The 15,040-nt window shown below is 38.0% G+C and overlaps 1 protein-coding gene and 1 long non-coding RNA gene across 22 annotated transcripts in view; one reads left to right on the top strand and one right to left on the bottom strand.

Moving 5' to 3' along the window:
* ADGRL3 (adhesion G protein-coupled receptor L3) overlaps positions 1 to 15,040 on the bottom strand; it is a 573,686-nt gene that overhangs the window by 485,025 nt on the left and 73,621 nt on the right. The gene's annotated exons all lie outside the window — the stretch shown is intronic.
* The window catches only part of LOC148132383 (uncharacterized), an 85,330-nt gene that overhangs the window by 11,781 nt on the left and 58,509 nt on the right, over positions 1 to 15,040 (top strand). The window contains exon 3 of the long non-coding RNA XR_015747929.1: positions 14,194 to 14,335. This is a non-coding gene — a long non-coding RNA (uncharacterized LOC148132383). The remainder of the gene's footprint in view (positions 1 to 14,193; positions 14,336 to 15,040) is intronic.

The raw sequence follows: 15,040 nt of genomic DNA on the forward strand, positions 1-15,040 counted from the left end.
ACTTAAGAAGTCTTAATTTTTTTATACTACCGTGTTTCTCCAACAATACAGCATCCACCAATAGGAAGCCCCACCATGTTTTATTGGCATAAAATCAAATTAAGCCCCTCCCCCAAATTAAGGCCCATATTAAACATGCGAAATGGGGGGGAATGGTGGGGGGGGGCTTGCCATTAGGAAGGACTTTTGTTGCATATCCGGATATGGTGCTGCGTTGGTGGGACACTTCATATCGGGAGACCTTCTGCCACCGTTGCTTTCCCTTCTCCCTTGCTGCCACAGCATTTAGAGCAACACTGCGGCATTTGGCGCAGCCATGCGCGGCCAGCCAGGGTTCCTCCCTGCAACCGGAGCCCTGTGGAGACACTTGGCTTCAGGCGCTCCTGTCACCGCCTTCCCTTTGCCTTCGAAGGTAAAGCCAATTATTTTAAAAACGACACCCTACTACAACAAAGCCTCCCCTGCCCAAGAGGGCAGCCCAACCCCACATGGGGAGGCGAATCTCCCGGAGCCGCAGTGCAGGATTGGCCCGCCCTGGGAGAAGCACCCAGCCGCCATCCCTGCCTGGCGCCGGGCAGAGCGCGAAGAGCTTCGCCTGGGGTGTCCAGCACAGCTGACAGGCGGGCCCTCCTTCCCGGCGGCAGAGCTCTCACCAAAGCAGCGAGCGCCTCCCCGCCGGACCCTCCGCTCATCCCACCAGGGCCGCACCGCAGCCGTGCGGGCTGGGCAGAGCTGGGAAAGCAAGCTGCGGGTGCGCGCCCGCCTGCCAAGCGAAAGAGCCGGGCTGACCCAAGCTTGGCTTCCTTCCCAAGTCCCTCCCCACGTGGGGTTGGGCTGCCCTCTCGGGCAGGGGAGGCTTTGTTGTAGTAGGGTGTCGTTTTTAAAATAATTGGCTTTACCTTCGAAGGCAAAGGGAAGGCGGCGACAGGAGCGCCTGAAGCCGAGTGTCTCCGCCAGGCTCCGGTTGCAGGGAGGAGCCCTGACTGGCTGCACGTGGCTGTGCCAAACGCCGCGGCATTGCTCTAACGCCGTGGCAGCAAGGGAGAAGGGAAAGCAACGGTGGCGGAAGGTCTCCCGATACGAAGTGCCCCACCAATGCCGAGGTCAACATCCAAGCTGTCGCCGCCCACCCACCCGAGGATGCAAGGGGGGGTAATTAAGTCACCCCCGAAAAGACGGCCTAGCCGTTTTTTCGGGGGTCCAAAAAAAATTATTTTGTGAGAAACATGGTATATAAAATATCCAGGAAAGTTTCCATCTGATTCAGGAATAGGGTTGTAACACAAACTCCCTTAACAATGTCTTTCAGAGTTTCCCTCCACTTAATGTATTATAACAGTGCTTGTTAAATATCATCTCACAAATCTTTCTCCCAGTATATATGCTAGCATCCATTGTTAACAAAAATTTGAAGGCTCTCTGAATTTTGTTTCATCTTTGTGTAGACTATGAGGCTATTTCTTTGCCATTAGAAACCTGAATATTGATTGACAATCCTGAGGAGTCCAAAATTCTTCCGTTGATATGAAACCTAGTGAAAAATTCTTTTAACCTAAGAAATCTACTGGATTTTATTAATTTAAATATAAGGATTAACATATATATCAAATTGGCTCCTTGGAGAAAAAAATGGTCAATAAACTAATTAATTACTAAATACACGTAGCCCCCAATTTACCACTTTTCACACAACCATTGCAGCATCCCAATAGTCATGTGATCAAATTTTGGCTGCTTGCCAACTGACATGTATTTATGAGGGAGTGTCCTGGGGTTTTGTGATCACCTTTTGTGACCTTCTGACAAGCAAAGTCAATGGAGAAACCAGATTCAAATCATGTTACTAATTTAACAATTGCAATGATTCACCAACAATTGTGGTCAGAAAATGGGGCAAAATTCACTTAATTGTCTTGCTTAGCAAAGGAAATTTGGAGCTCGATTGTAGCCATAAGTTGAGGACTACTTGTAAAACAAGACATTAAGCTTGAGTAATATCTTGATTAATTTTGTATTAATGTATTAATTAATTGTATTAATGCTGGAAACCATTTCAGGATCACTCTGACACTTATATTTCAACCTTGTATTGTTTCTCTTTCCTGTTAGTGCTTATTATGCATTTTTAACTTTTTCCCCACATATTTAATATTTGATTGAATTACAGAAGCTGATCATGCAGTCTGAAAATAGTATATTCCTCATGTATTATAACTTATAGTTTATAGTCGACTACCTGATCTGCTGATTATTTATCTTTTTGGTTTTGTTTTATTAATTTTTATTCCTGCTTCCCAATCTACATTTTGTAGCCATTTCATAGCCTTTACAATCGTAATACAGGTATTAGTATTAAACACTATTTTCCCTTATGAGAGGTTGTCTGTTAAAAAGTTTTGTGCTAGTAAGCCCTATAACAGAGTTCTTGGTTTGTTATTATTAACCTTACATTCTAATTCCTGTAATTTCGTGTAACCTGCTTAGGAGTAATGGCAAAATTACCCCTTCTGGAGAAGTTGGATTTGCTTAACGACTGTATGGTTTGCTTAACTGCATGATTTGCCTTAACAACCCTCTTAAAAATTGTAACATTAGATCCAGTTTGACTGACAACCTCAACAATCTCTGACAGAAATTTGGGCCCCAACTGTGATCATAAATTAAAGACTATCTGTACTAATGAATGCCTGATGTTATGAAATATACAATAAGATCATAATATAGGCTTGATTTTTGACTTGCTTATTATTTCAGGTTACTGTTTCATTCATTTTGAGTGATGTACCAGTGGCCATTCTTCTAGAAGTGGCGCCTGGGCAAAGACCAACTTTCATATGCAACCATTTACCTTTAAATGAATTTAAATATAAATAAAGTAAAACATATTTAAATATTTATTAAGTAACATTTTTAAAAACTCTTGAAAGCCTGAATGCCATCCATTTTTACTGTAACTAGCTAAAGCATATGAAACTGAGTTAGCATTAGAGGAATTCACCTTGATTATTTATAGAAACAACATGTATCATACGAGTCCACTTAAATTTTCCTTTCCTTGAATCTATCCCCAGAAGAAACGTACCAAATTAAAACATGGCTAAACAACATGTTATACACAAAAAGGACACCTTCCACGCACACAAGTTCAAAAGACAGTAAATGACATATGTCTAAAGCTATTCCAACTGTTGATTCAAATATGGATTCATGAGATGTTCACAATCAGCTACAGAATTCTCCCAAACTTTTTTTCAGGTTTCTTTAATTTCATCTTCTTGAATAAACTACAGCTGGCTGAATCCTCACAACTGAAAACCACAGAGAAAAAAAAATACACAGTATCATACATGAAATGTGCAATTAGAACTTTAATCTGGAGATAGCTCTTTACTTGTGTAATCAAATTGTGTAATTTACTTGTGTAAAGCACTGCTTTACCACAAAATTTTCTTTTGTAATTCATCTGGGAATTAGGTAAGATTGAGAAGTATTGTAAGCAATAATATATACATACATACATACATACATACATACATACATACATACATACATACATACACTTGTTTTCGTAGATTTTCATGGGTACAGGTATGCAGGCCTTGGCGTGTTCGGGTCTTTTCCCATGTAAGATTGAGAGTATCTTGGCAACAAAGCTCGCACAAGCACGAAGCCGAAAGCACCAGCCTGAAGAAGGCAAGTGGGACCTCGTTGAAACGTTACCAAAATACTCTCAATCTTACATGGGAAAAGACCCAAACACGCCAAGACCTGCATATATATATAAGAAGAAACCCCAAAGACAAGATCCAGCTAGAAAACCAAGGAGTTTATGAAATACCATGCAACAATTGCCCAGCCACATACATTGGACAAACCAACAGGAGAATAAATGCACGCATCACACAACACAAAAACGCAGTCAGAAGAGAAGAAAATACTTCCTCCCTCTTCCAGCACCTTAAAGCCACAGGACATGAAATTAATTTTGAAGGAACCAAATTAATATCCAACACTGAACACTCCAGTAAGAGAATAATCAGGGAAGGCATCGAGATAGAGAAACACCCCCATAACATGAATAGATGGGACGATACCTCCCGCCTACCAGACATCTGGAAGCTAGCCCTCACCAACAAACGAGTCCCAGCCACGAAAACCAACACCAGACCCGAAACAACATGGGACACCACCGCCAATCCCCCTCATCAGACCCAGGCCCAAGCCCATCCTATAAACGAAGGACAACCACCATCCAGAAAACAGACCACGGCTGCCTCACCAGCTGTCGCACCCCCCGACCCCAAAACCAAACAAGCTGACACACACCAAGAACACACCCAGACCCCAAACTCGAAGCCAGACTAAAACTCAGAATGCTACATCACGGCCACCCACTCAGGATATCACATCAGAAAACTCAGAAAATTACACCACAAGAACGCAAGTTGTAACACAGCAAATGACCCAGGATATCACAGCACAAGACCAAGGATACCACAGCAATAAGTCTCACAAGGACATCACACAACCCATTACCCAAGCAGTTACTACACAGGAGGCTAATGGAAAAGAGATCAAAACACAAACGACCCAGGAGATTACAGCACAAGATCCAGGATATCTCCACAACAAAACTCACAAGGCCATCACACAGCCCATTATACCAACATCAACTCCATCAACCAATCAAGAGGCAGCAGCGCAGCCAACCAGCCCAGCACACCAGCCCCCACCACCAGTATTTATAGAGAGACGGCAGCTCCGATCACACACTGCTTGCACTGGCACAAAGCCGAAAGCACCAGCCTGAGGATGGTGAGTGGGACCTCGCCGAAACGTCGCCAAGATACTCTTAATCTTACACGGGAAAAGACCTGAACACACCTAGACCTACATACATGTACCCGTGAAAATCTACGAAAATATGTGTGTGTGTGTGTGTGTGTGTGTGTGTTTGTGTATATATATATGGCATTCAGTTTGTTCAGGTATTTTCCCATGTCATTGTAGTTGTGCTTTTAGTTGTAGAACGCTTTGCAGAATCATCTGCCATCATCAGGCTTCTGTATAGTGTTCATCTGGATCAGACGAACACAATACAGAAGCCTGATGATGGCAGATGAGATTTTGCCGAAACATTGCTACAACTTTAAAAACACAACTATAATGACGTGGGAAAATACCGAAAATGAAAGCATGAATACAAAACTAGAATGAATAATATATATATAATACTATAATATATATATATATATATATATATATATATATATATATATATATATATATATATATATATATATATATATATTATTCATTCTTAAGTTTTCATGGGTACTTACATGCATGGTATTCAGCTTTGTTTTATATATATATAAAATGTGAATATAGATATATAAAAACTATTTTTGTTTTAAACATTGTAGTTATTTCTTTTAAAATTATATTTAATCTTTTTGGTAGTTGTAATCAACTCAGTTTTTTTTTTGAAAAAGAACACCCAACTTCCAACCCGTTTTAATGAATTTATAATAGCATATGAACAAATCGTAAAAACTGGATAAAAAATTATTTTCCATTCTTCCAATGAAAATTGTCATTTTGATGAAGTAGGGTTTCCCAGGAAATGCCTCACAGGCATTTGGAATCCAGGTAAAGATAGTAAAGGAGCTTTTGTTCTTATATCCCTTTAGATTTTCAAGTGGATCATGTATTTTTTTTTCAAAATGATATTCCCAGAAAGAATGCTATTTAAAATCAACTCCCAAATTTCTTATAGAATACTGAGTTCTGAATTATGTGGTATTTTGGAATCACTATTTCAAGTACTAAAGAAAAAATGAAGACATGAAAGCAACCGTTACCAGAGGATGAAACCTGGGCAAAATGTAAGCAATGAGAACACAACTCGCAAGTAAAATGTCTTCATGAAAAAGTGTGTTTCTGCAAAAGTATAAATCCATATTCAACTTTCTCTTCCATGTGCTTTATTTACTTATTTTCATGATCCTGGCTAAAATATTTATATTCTGTGATGAAAATCTCCATGGGATTAGACTAATTCAATTGGTGCCCAAAATGAATCTGTGCAAAAACTATCCTAGCCATGGCAATCACTTCTTCTTTGAACAAAAACTACAAATCCATGAGCAGCCCCTGATTGCAGACAAGTTTCGGCTGGGAAAATGCAACATGTGATTTGTAAATGCATACGGGTGAATTTATTAGTGCATAAGGGTGAAATTATTTGAATCCATGAGTCATGTGGTTTTATATCCTAACTGCTGTTTCATCTCTTCTTGATTACAAGGTAGGGATTTTTTTCTAAAAAACCTCTTGTGTTATCTCTTCTATTTTTACATTTTCATTTGGCCAATGCTTTAGGAATCATAAAAGTCTAGATATATACTACATCTCATGTAAATGCTGCATATGTTTTCCTCTGTATTTGAACCAGAACTTGTAACAAATTTATGATTTTATTTTATGGCTTAAGTAATAAATAAAAACGGTTTTATTTGATTCTTGTATATTTTCAGTTTCTGTTGTAGATACGGATCTCTATCCCCAAAACTTCATTTTTTTTCTAAATGTGTAGCTAATAAGTTGATTGATTGGTTGGATGTTTTACTTGAAACAAAGTTAAAATCCTTAAAATTCTAAATCAACTGAATTTGAAAATATTAAACCTATAGAAAGTTTTAAAAGTGGGAAATCACTGAGCCTAAATGGCTTAACTGGTGAAATTTATAAACAATCCAAGGGTATTTTAACACCAGAGTTCTTATTCATATGTAATTCAGTATATCAAAGAGATGTTCCAACCTGGCACAATTCCAATTCCTCTTATTCCCAAATCAAGAAGATGCAACTTGTTAGTCCATACGCATTTTACTATTTAACATTCTATCTTAACTATATGCTAGATTAATAGCTAAATCATCTTAAACTAGTAATAAATAAGACTGTACCAGACCAGTCAGGTTTTATTCCTTAGACAATTATATCTAGTCCTATTAAAAAATATTAAAATATTATACACTTCTGTAAAATCAATTTATTTCTCTTATTAATATGTTCATTAGATATATCTGAAGCCTTAAATTGCAGATGGATTATTTATGAAAATAGCATTACAAAAACATAATCTGCCAAAGATTCTGTAAACATCAGATTTATCAACCCACTAAGGTATGCATAAGAATAATTGTGTTACAGAGGAAGTTTTACTTTTGAGAGTTATAAAAGAAGATATATTGTCACCCTTATTCAATTTAATAATAGATATTTTAACAACATCATCATGCATCAATAATAAAATCAAGGGGGGAGGAGACAGGGAAATTTATTACACCTTTTTCTATCCTGCCTTTATTACTTTATAAGTAACTCATACTTATAGAGATGGACATGCCTAACAATTCTCCCTCCTCCTATTTTCCCACAACAAAACAACTGTAGGATATGACTTGCAGCACATTCATCTTGTCATATTAAAAGAGAGTTTATAAGATACTGCAGAAGTATCAGACCTAATTTTTTAAAAATCCAACTGTGATGCATTTGTACAAAATACAAAAAGCATATACAGTATTTTAGAAATACCACTGGAGTGTACATTCTTTTAAATATTTCAATATAATCTTACCAAAAATCCTAAAAGTCGTTTAGTAAACTACTTAGTATTTAGCACAGTAGTAATGTTATAGTATTGAAAAATAAAGTGTTGGAATAAAAGTGGTTTCAATATCCTGAGTCAAATTGATCCAGTTAAAATAATAGGTTTTGCTTTTATTAAGCTTCTTATTTCTGGTCCTCCCAGAAAAAGTTTTCACAAAATGGCAAGGGAAAATTGGCTCTATTATTTATTAATGGGATTGTCTGTATTTCAATCATAGACTTTCTTGTAACTTCTGTAAGCAAGTATGTGTGTGCATGCACGCACATACACAATTTCAGGTTTACAACCTTCTTAGATTTACAATTGTCAGATTTGTTCTGAATTGCCTCCTAGAAGTATAGTATTATTTTGGTGTCATTGTGATATGAGTGACACAAAGCCATTACTTTTTGTACTACAGTTGTGGTCCAACATATGCACTCACAAATAACTACTGCATGTTATGTCCTGAGGGCAAAACCAATGCAACTTTTTTCAATATAAAGATGAAAAGAGGCAGAAAGGGAGGGAGAATTCTAGTTTGCAGGGCAGAAATGTTCTTCCCATGAAAGAAAATAGATACTAGTTAGTGGCCATATAAAGCTTCTACTTTACTGGAGAAGTCTGCAAAAAGAATTAAAAGGCAGATGGAAGAGGTGGGCATGTACAGCATAGTAGAAATAGGAAATAGTAGAGATACTGCAGTATATAAAAGTAATGGTATGAACACTCTTAGCTGCAAAAGATAAGGGAAACTGATCTTATGGCTCTACCATATCAACTCTAAACGTTTATTATTGATGATGCTGAATAGGTTATGAATGGGAAATTTCTAAAAGCTGTACTGTCCATGGGGAATTAGGCAGCAGAGTTTACCTTCTGAACATGAAAGGCTCCTCTTCATATTTGCGTCAGTGGATCAAGAGCATTCTGAATTCATGTAGCATTACTGGTTTGCTAATAAGGAAGTTGGACATAGACAGGAGAATTGTGTAGCATAATTTCTTGTAGGTGGCAGATCTGCCTTTGCTGCAAAAATCACAAGTGAAGGAGGCAAGGCAAGGCGTTATAGCACTATCAGTATGATGACATACTTGCTGAAGCGACAGCAATCTATACAGCTAGTGCCAGAGGCAGAATTTGGCTGACAAGAGTAAAATACTTCTTTATGTTTCCACCTTCCAAAAATATTACATCCCCGATTCTTGCCCTTTCTTATCGTGGAAGCACCCTGAGTTTATTATGCACCTTGCAGTGGCAAGGAAGATATGGGATAGGAGGCAGGACCTATGCCTTCATCCCATAAGCATGCAGGGGACACTGCAAGAGATCACTCGAAGCAGGTAGAAATGAATGAGCAGCATGGGATACCAGGATAAACTAAATAAAATTCAATCAATTGGAACTGAATTATACAGGGGATCATTCAACTCCAAGGCATCTCAATTTGCTCTGTTCCAAAATTCTACACAGTATTTACTATAACAAAGCATAACATCCCCATTGGAGTCTTAAATAGCCAATTTAACAAAACTTCTTCTACAGATGTGACAATCCCTGTGCGCAGAGCATTAAAGTCACTGACTCATATTTTTTGAAATATGCCTTTTATAACTGATAACAATTCTGTTTTAACTAGTTTCATCATAGTTTTTCTTGGTTGCTCCATAGACAGCTATCAATATGAAAAAATAGCTACCCTTGATATAAAGTTGGAATTAAAAATGGAGGTACTTTTTCAACCAGATGGTACTATATTTTTAAACTTGCATTTATGTTTAACATGTTATTAACTGATCGGGTTTTAGTTACCCAGAGAACTGTTTTAGGTAAGCAAAACAAATATATATATATAAAAAAAAAAAACTCTTAAGCTGCTTCTTAAGGCTCACCTAATAAGTGCTGGCATAATCCTCCTTAGCCAGGATGTTTCCTGATGTTACTCCAGTGGCTGAAGAGCTTCTTTGAGGCCAGTATTTAAGGATGTGCATGCAACAGTCCTACTCAGCATTCACTAAGATAAAATACAGTAATGGGACTGAGCAGGGGTATTGAGTGCTGGGGCCATTGTTCGGTAAGTAGATATGTGCATTATCAGATATGTTTGTTGGCTGATATATGGATCGCTGCCTAGAGGGCCGCATCTAATAGAAACACTAGCTTTATGCAGCAGTTGAAGATGGACTGACCAGGAATGGCCAGGAGGTTTAAGTTTAGGATGAACAAAAGTGAAAGACAAGACCCCACTTTGCTGGATGGGAGTCCTGTCAGCATACATTCATATATGAATGTAAATATCAATAGCATTCCAGTCAGCGACTTCACCAACAAAAGAGAGGGAAGGTAGGAGCCAAAAAACATCAGTCCTCAATGTGAGCAATGGAAATGACCCCTTAAGTTGAACTGAAAACAATGCACAATGCAAAGCTGCCCATTCATGCTTACTTCTCAAAAGATGTGCAGGTATAATCTAGGACTCCCTGGAGCAGTGTTTTTCAATCTTGGCAACTTTTAAATGTGTGAACCTCAACTTGTAGAATTCTCCAGTACAGCAGTTCAAGTCCACACATCTTGCCAAGCTTCTAAGATTGAGAAACATTGTTCTGGGTTCTGGGGGTATCCCAAAATCAAATATGGCAGGATTATAGCATGATCATGCAGGAACACGGGTTTCAATCTCTCAAAACTACATTAAAAATACATTTTTTATGACTGTTTGGAACGAGGCCCATTTGCAGCCTTTCACTCATTTGCTCTTTCTGGGAAGAGAGAGAGCGAGAGCTGGTCTGCCAAAGGGCAATTTTCCAAATGCTGTTGCTTTAAGTTTAGAAGCCAAGGTTGTGAACAAGTTTTATCTCCAAATAAGTATTGTACTATTTTAAGATTATACTTTTAAGAAGCAAATATATGTGTGGAAGGAAGGCATCTAACCTTGCTTATGTCAAGCTTCTAACAGCATTCAAAGTCAGCTTCGTGGATTTCTCTAAACTTTTTAGTTTTGTGCTAATACTTTAGTTTATTTTTGTGCTAATACTAAAAGAGCCATGGTGGCACATTGGGTGGAATGCAGTATTGCAGGCTAATTCTTCTGACTGCCAGCAGTTCAATTTTCACTGGCTCAAGGTTGATTCAGTCTTCCATTCTTCCGAGGTCAGTAAAATGAGGACCAAGATTATTGGGGGCAATATGCTGACTTTGTAAACCACTTAGAGAGGGCTGTAAAGCACTGTGAAGTGGTATATAAATCTAAGTGCTATTGCTATTGATCTGAGCTGTGGAATACAATGCTCTTCTTGCTTCTCCGTGCCTATCTCCACCATACCTTTGTCTCTACCAATCTGCTTCTGTCACCTTGCCTTTTTCTCAAGGCTCACCTTACTGTCTAATTATACTTGTTTTTGCCTAGTGGAAGTGATCCACAGGTAAAGTAAGATTATTCAGAGATTTTTGGGTAGCACCCAGCCTTCTGTTCAGTGGAAATGTAAGACAAGGTTCTGAATTCTTATACACAACACAACAGCAGAAGTCACTGGCTTTAAAATGATGGGCAATAAAGCTTTGGGTGAACAAAGCTACAATTATTTTTAATGTATGTCACATGCATTGCACCTATGTAAAAAGCGGAAGGGTTTACTTGATTGTGTCTGCCATCTTAAAGCCTGTTACCAGTGCCGCAAACATTCTTACCAATTTAATCCTGGGAATTCTATCTTCTCAAAAAGCAAAACCAAGGAACTTAAGAACGACTAATGCTACTGATGTGGAATGTAGAAATCCTAGACTTGTAATTCTCAGAAGGGATCCCAATTCTGAACAAACAATGCCAATAAAAATCTCTAGCATACTGGAACAGTGATATCCAAGTTTCAATCCAGGACCTGTTGAATCAACTTTTTGTTGAGCAATCTGTAGAATTTTCTGTCCTCTCAATCTGTAGTGCTATCATCTTCTGTCTTTGATTCAGTGTTGATTCCTCTATAATTGGATAAGTCCCTGCATTTTCTTTAGAATATTTTGGAAGTGGTTTCAGTGGTGGGATTCAAATTTTGTTGCTACCAGTTCTGTGGGCGTGGCTTGGTGGGTGTGGCAGCGGAAGGATACTGTAAAATCTCCAGTCAGAGGTGGTATTTGCTGATTCTCTAACTACTCAAAATGTCCACTACCAGTTCTCCAGAACTGGTCAGAACCTGCTGAATATCACCACCGAGTGGTTTGCATGGTTCCCTTCCTACTGAGAAAGGGTGATTGGCCCAAGGTCACCCAGCTGGATTTGTGTCTAAAAGTGGGACTAGAACTCAAGGTCTTGTGGTTACTAATCAGGGACCTTTTAACTATTACATCAAACTGGGTTTCATACCATATTTATCCTAAAAAAATGTTGCAGCTTTTATACAATAGAAAAGATTCTTCAGCCACCTTCAGGCTGCCCTGTATTCATTTTTTGTTTAAATTATTATTTTTTCTTTGGTTTCTCTGGAACAGTTTAAATCCCAGCAGTACATGAATGGGAATAAACGTAAAATGAACCTCAATCCCAAATACTTCTGTTCAAAATGGAAGGGCTATAAATGACTCTCATCTCTAAAGGAATATTGCTTTGTTTTGAGGTTAGGGAGCAGACTGCAAAGAAGTTTGAATAGAGAGAAGGGATAGGAAAGACTGTCTTTAAACAGTTTCTCAACCTTTACTGATGTGTCCACAAGACTTAACTTTTGCAGGCCTATGCCAATGTTATATTTTTTTTGCCACTACTACAGGTACTCTTTGATCCAGGTGTTACCCTGTCTTCATCATTTCTCTCTCCCTGTTCCACTTCTGCCCTCCTGTCATGGCTTGATTCGCAAACCCTTACTCACAGCCACACAAGAAGCAACGGGTGAGGAAATGGGTTGGAATGCAAGGGCGAAGGGAATGGAATGCAAAAGCACCAATTCAGGGGTGAGACATATCAGTGCTCCAAGTTCACCTGTTGGGAAAGTCCACTGGGCAAAGAATCTGTTCCCAAAACAAACTGAATATAATTGATTGGAGGAAATAAAGTGACAATGAGAGGACCAGGGAAAAAGGAGAATGTTTAACTATGCTGTTCACCCACACAGATGTTAGAATTGGCTTCATTACTTCCATGTCCATGACAGCTCAGTAAATTATACTCTTGGCAACAAAAGATGCCACAGGTGTCTTTATTTATGTACGTACTGAGTGGGACGGTTGATACCTCCACTCCGAAAATATTCCAAGTGGCTTTATGAGTACCTTGGTGTGATAAACGGTTGACTATGTCACTTATTCCTTTTGTATGCACCAAAGCCCACAACTTAGCCAGTCTTGAGTTCTATGACTTGACTCAATCTCCTCCTTCTGAATATTCTCTCATGGTACCAGCTCTATCCCATGTCCGTCTGTTTTCCTCCAGCTTTCCTGCCTGTGTAGTATCTCTAAATTCAATCAGTACTTGCTCTTAGAGTGCCAATTTTCCAGTTCCATGTTTGCATGCCTGTATGCATGGTATCATTTGCAATTCTAATTGGCACTTTTCTGCATCACTCTGCCAACTTACCATTACAATCTAGCCTTATAACTTGCTTTCTGAATCTCACAAATGGGTTTTCTCTCCAATCTGAGAAAGAACAGCAGATGTTAAAAAAGGAAGTTAAAATACAGCAGAGAGTCATTCCTTCTGAAATCAAATCTTTGATACCTAATTCTCAGAGGTCTCCAGAGTTTTCAACAATTTTATTTTATTTTTAAAAATAAACACTAACCAAGCATTCTGCTGGTAGTATTCTGCAAAGAAAGAACATTTGAGCCATTACCTTAATTTCTAAAATTGCCTCTGACTCTGCAAAGATTTTAAGAACCACATACACTTCTGGCTTCCCTAAAAATGTCATGCTCATAATCAATACGGAAGTCTGTTATTTGATCAGAATTGTACCTAACTGTGTGTGGGGGGGGACCCTTTGGCTAGGGTGGTAAATATTTTTTACTGGTCACATCCTCCAAAACAGCTGGATTCTGAGATTTCCTTTAATATGTTCTCCTAATTTTAAATGTGTTCACTGGAACTGTGGTTGGGGTTCTAACTTTTCATATACCAAAATCATTTTTATTCTGTCTTCTAAAAATTAGTTTTCCACTCATTTTTGTATCTTAAATATATATGTTAAATATGAACTCTTGTTTTCCAGATTTTTATTGTAAAAAGTACAGAACTTTGTAGCATCTTTGTGGCATTCAATGAAGAATCACTGATGACTACGTTTATCTATATAATTTCTCTACCATTCCATACTGAATCAGCTCGCTAATCAGACTGTCATGGAGTTCTTTGTCAAATACTTCGCTGAATTCAACATATATCATATATATTACAATCTCACAACGTACTAACAAATTTAACAGATTTGAATAGAAAACAAAAATCCAAAGTTATGCAGAACTTTTATTTTATACAAATGCATCCACATTCCTAGTAATCATTTCCAAATCATTTATAAATTGTTTTACAATCTATTCCAGAATCTTCCCAGGGAGTCCTATCAAACTATACATTGCCTATCCTCTAGTGGTTGGACACTTCACCAATTCTCCAGATGTTCTGAAAGTCAATGGACAGAAGTTCAGGATTTTTTTCAGTATCCTAGGACACAGTTGATCTGATTTGAACACAAAGTAAGTATTCCACATCCATGTCTTTATTAATCTTAAACTGCAATCTGTATTCTACAACTTCCTCTTCTAATTGCCTCTTGTTGGACGATTTAACTAAAATAGAAATCAAAGAGTTCTATCTTTCCTTTGTTACCTATTAGCATTTTACTTCTTCATTAAAAAGGTACCATACTGTTTCTTCTTATTGTCTTGTTATTTACAGATTGGAAGAGATATTCAATCCCAGCACATTCTGAGTTTCAGTCTTTCTGACAACATCTTTACACTTCCAAGCTATTTGCATATTCTCTTTCTTTGTGACCTGTTTCTATTGACCTCTATTTCCTTTTTATGCAGTTATATGTATTTATTAAAGGTGTACCCTATTTTTCAGCCGACGCTGGTGTACATAGCACTCCTTCCTATTTCTCTATTACAATCCTGCTAAGTGAGAGTGAATGATGCAAAATCAATCAATGAGGATTTTGGTTGAAGGTGGATGCAAACCAGGATTTCTGTGCTCCTAGTCCTAACCATTGTAATTCTTAACCTTGGGTCTTAGTTCTTCTTGTTTTGTACTTTTTGCATTACTTTAAGATTTTGCTTTTAACATCTCCACCTCAGACACTCTTGAGTTTGTTTTGCTATTAGTTTCTCCTGCTACAAAATTTCAGTTAGCCTTGCTAACATCTGTATCTTGAAGTCCAAGATACACATTGACTATAT

Source organism: Notechis scutatus, chromosome 2 (assembly GCF_049901735.1).
Source record: "Notechis scutatus isolate UNSWTSFEM ecotype Mainland chromosome 2, rNotScu1.2, whole genome shotgun sequence".
In the NCBI taxonomy this organism is placed as follows: domain Eukaryota; kingdom Metazoa; phylum Chordata; class Lepidosauria; order Squamata; family Elapidae; genus Notechis; species Notechis scutatus.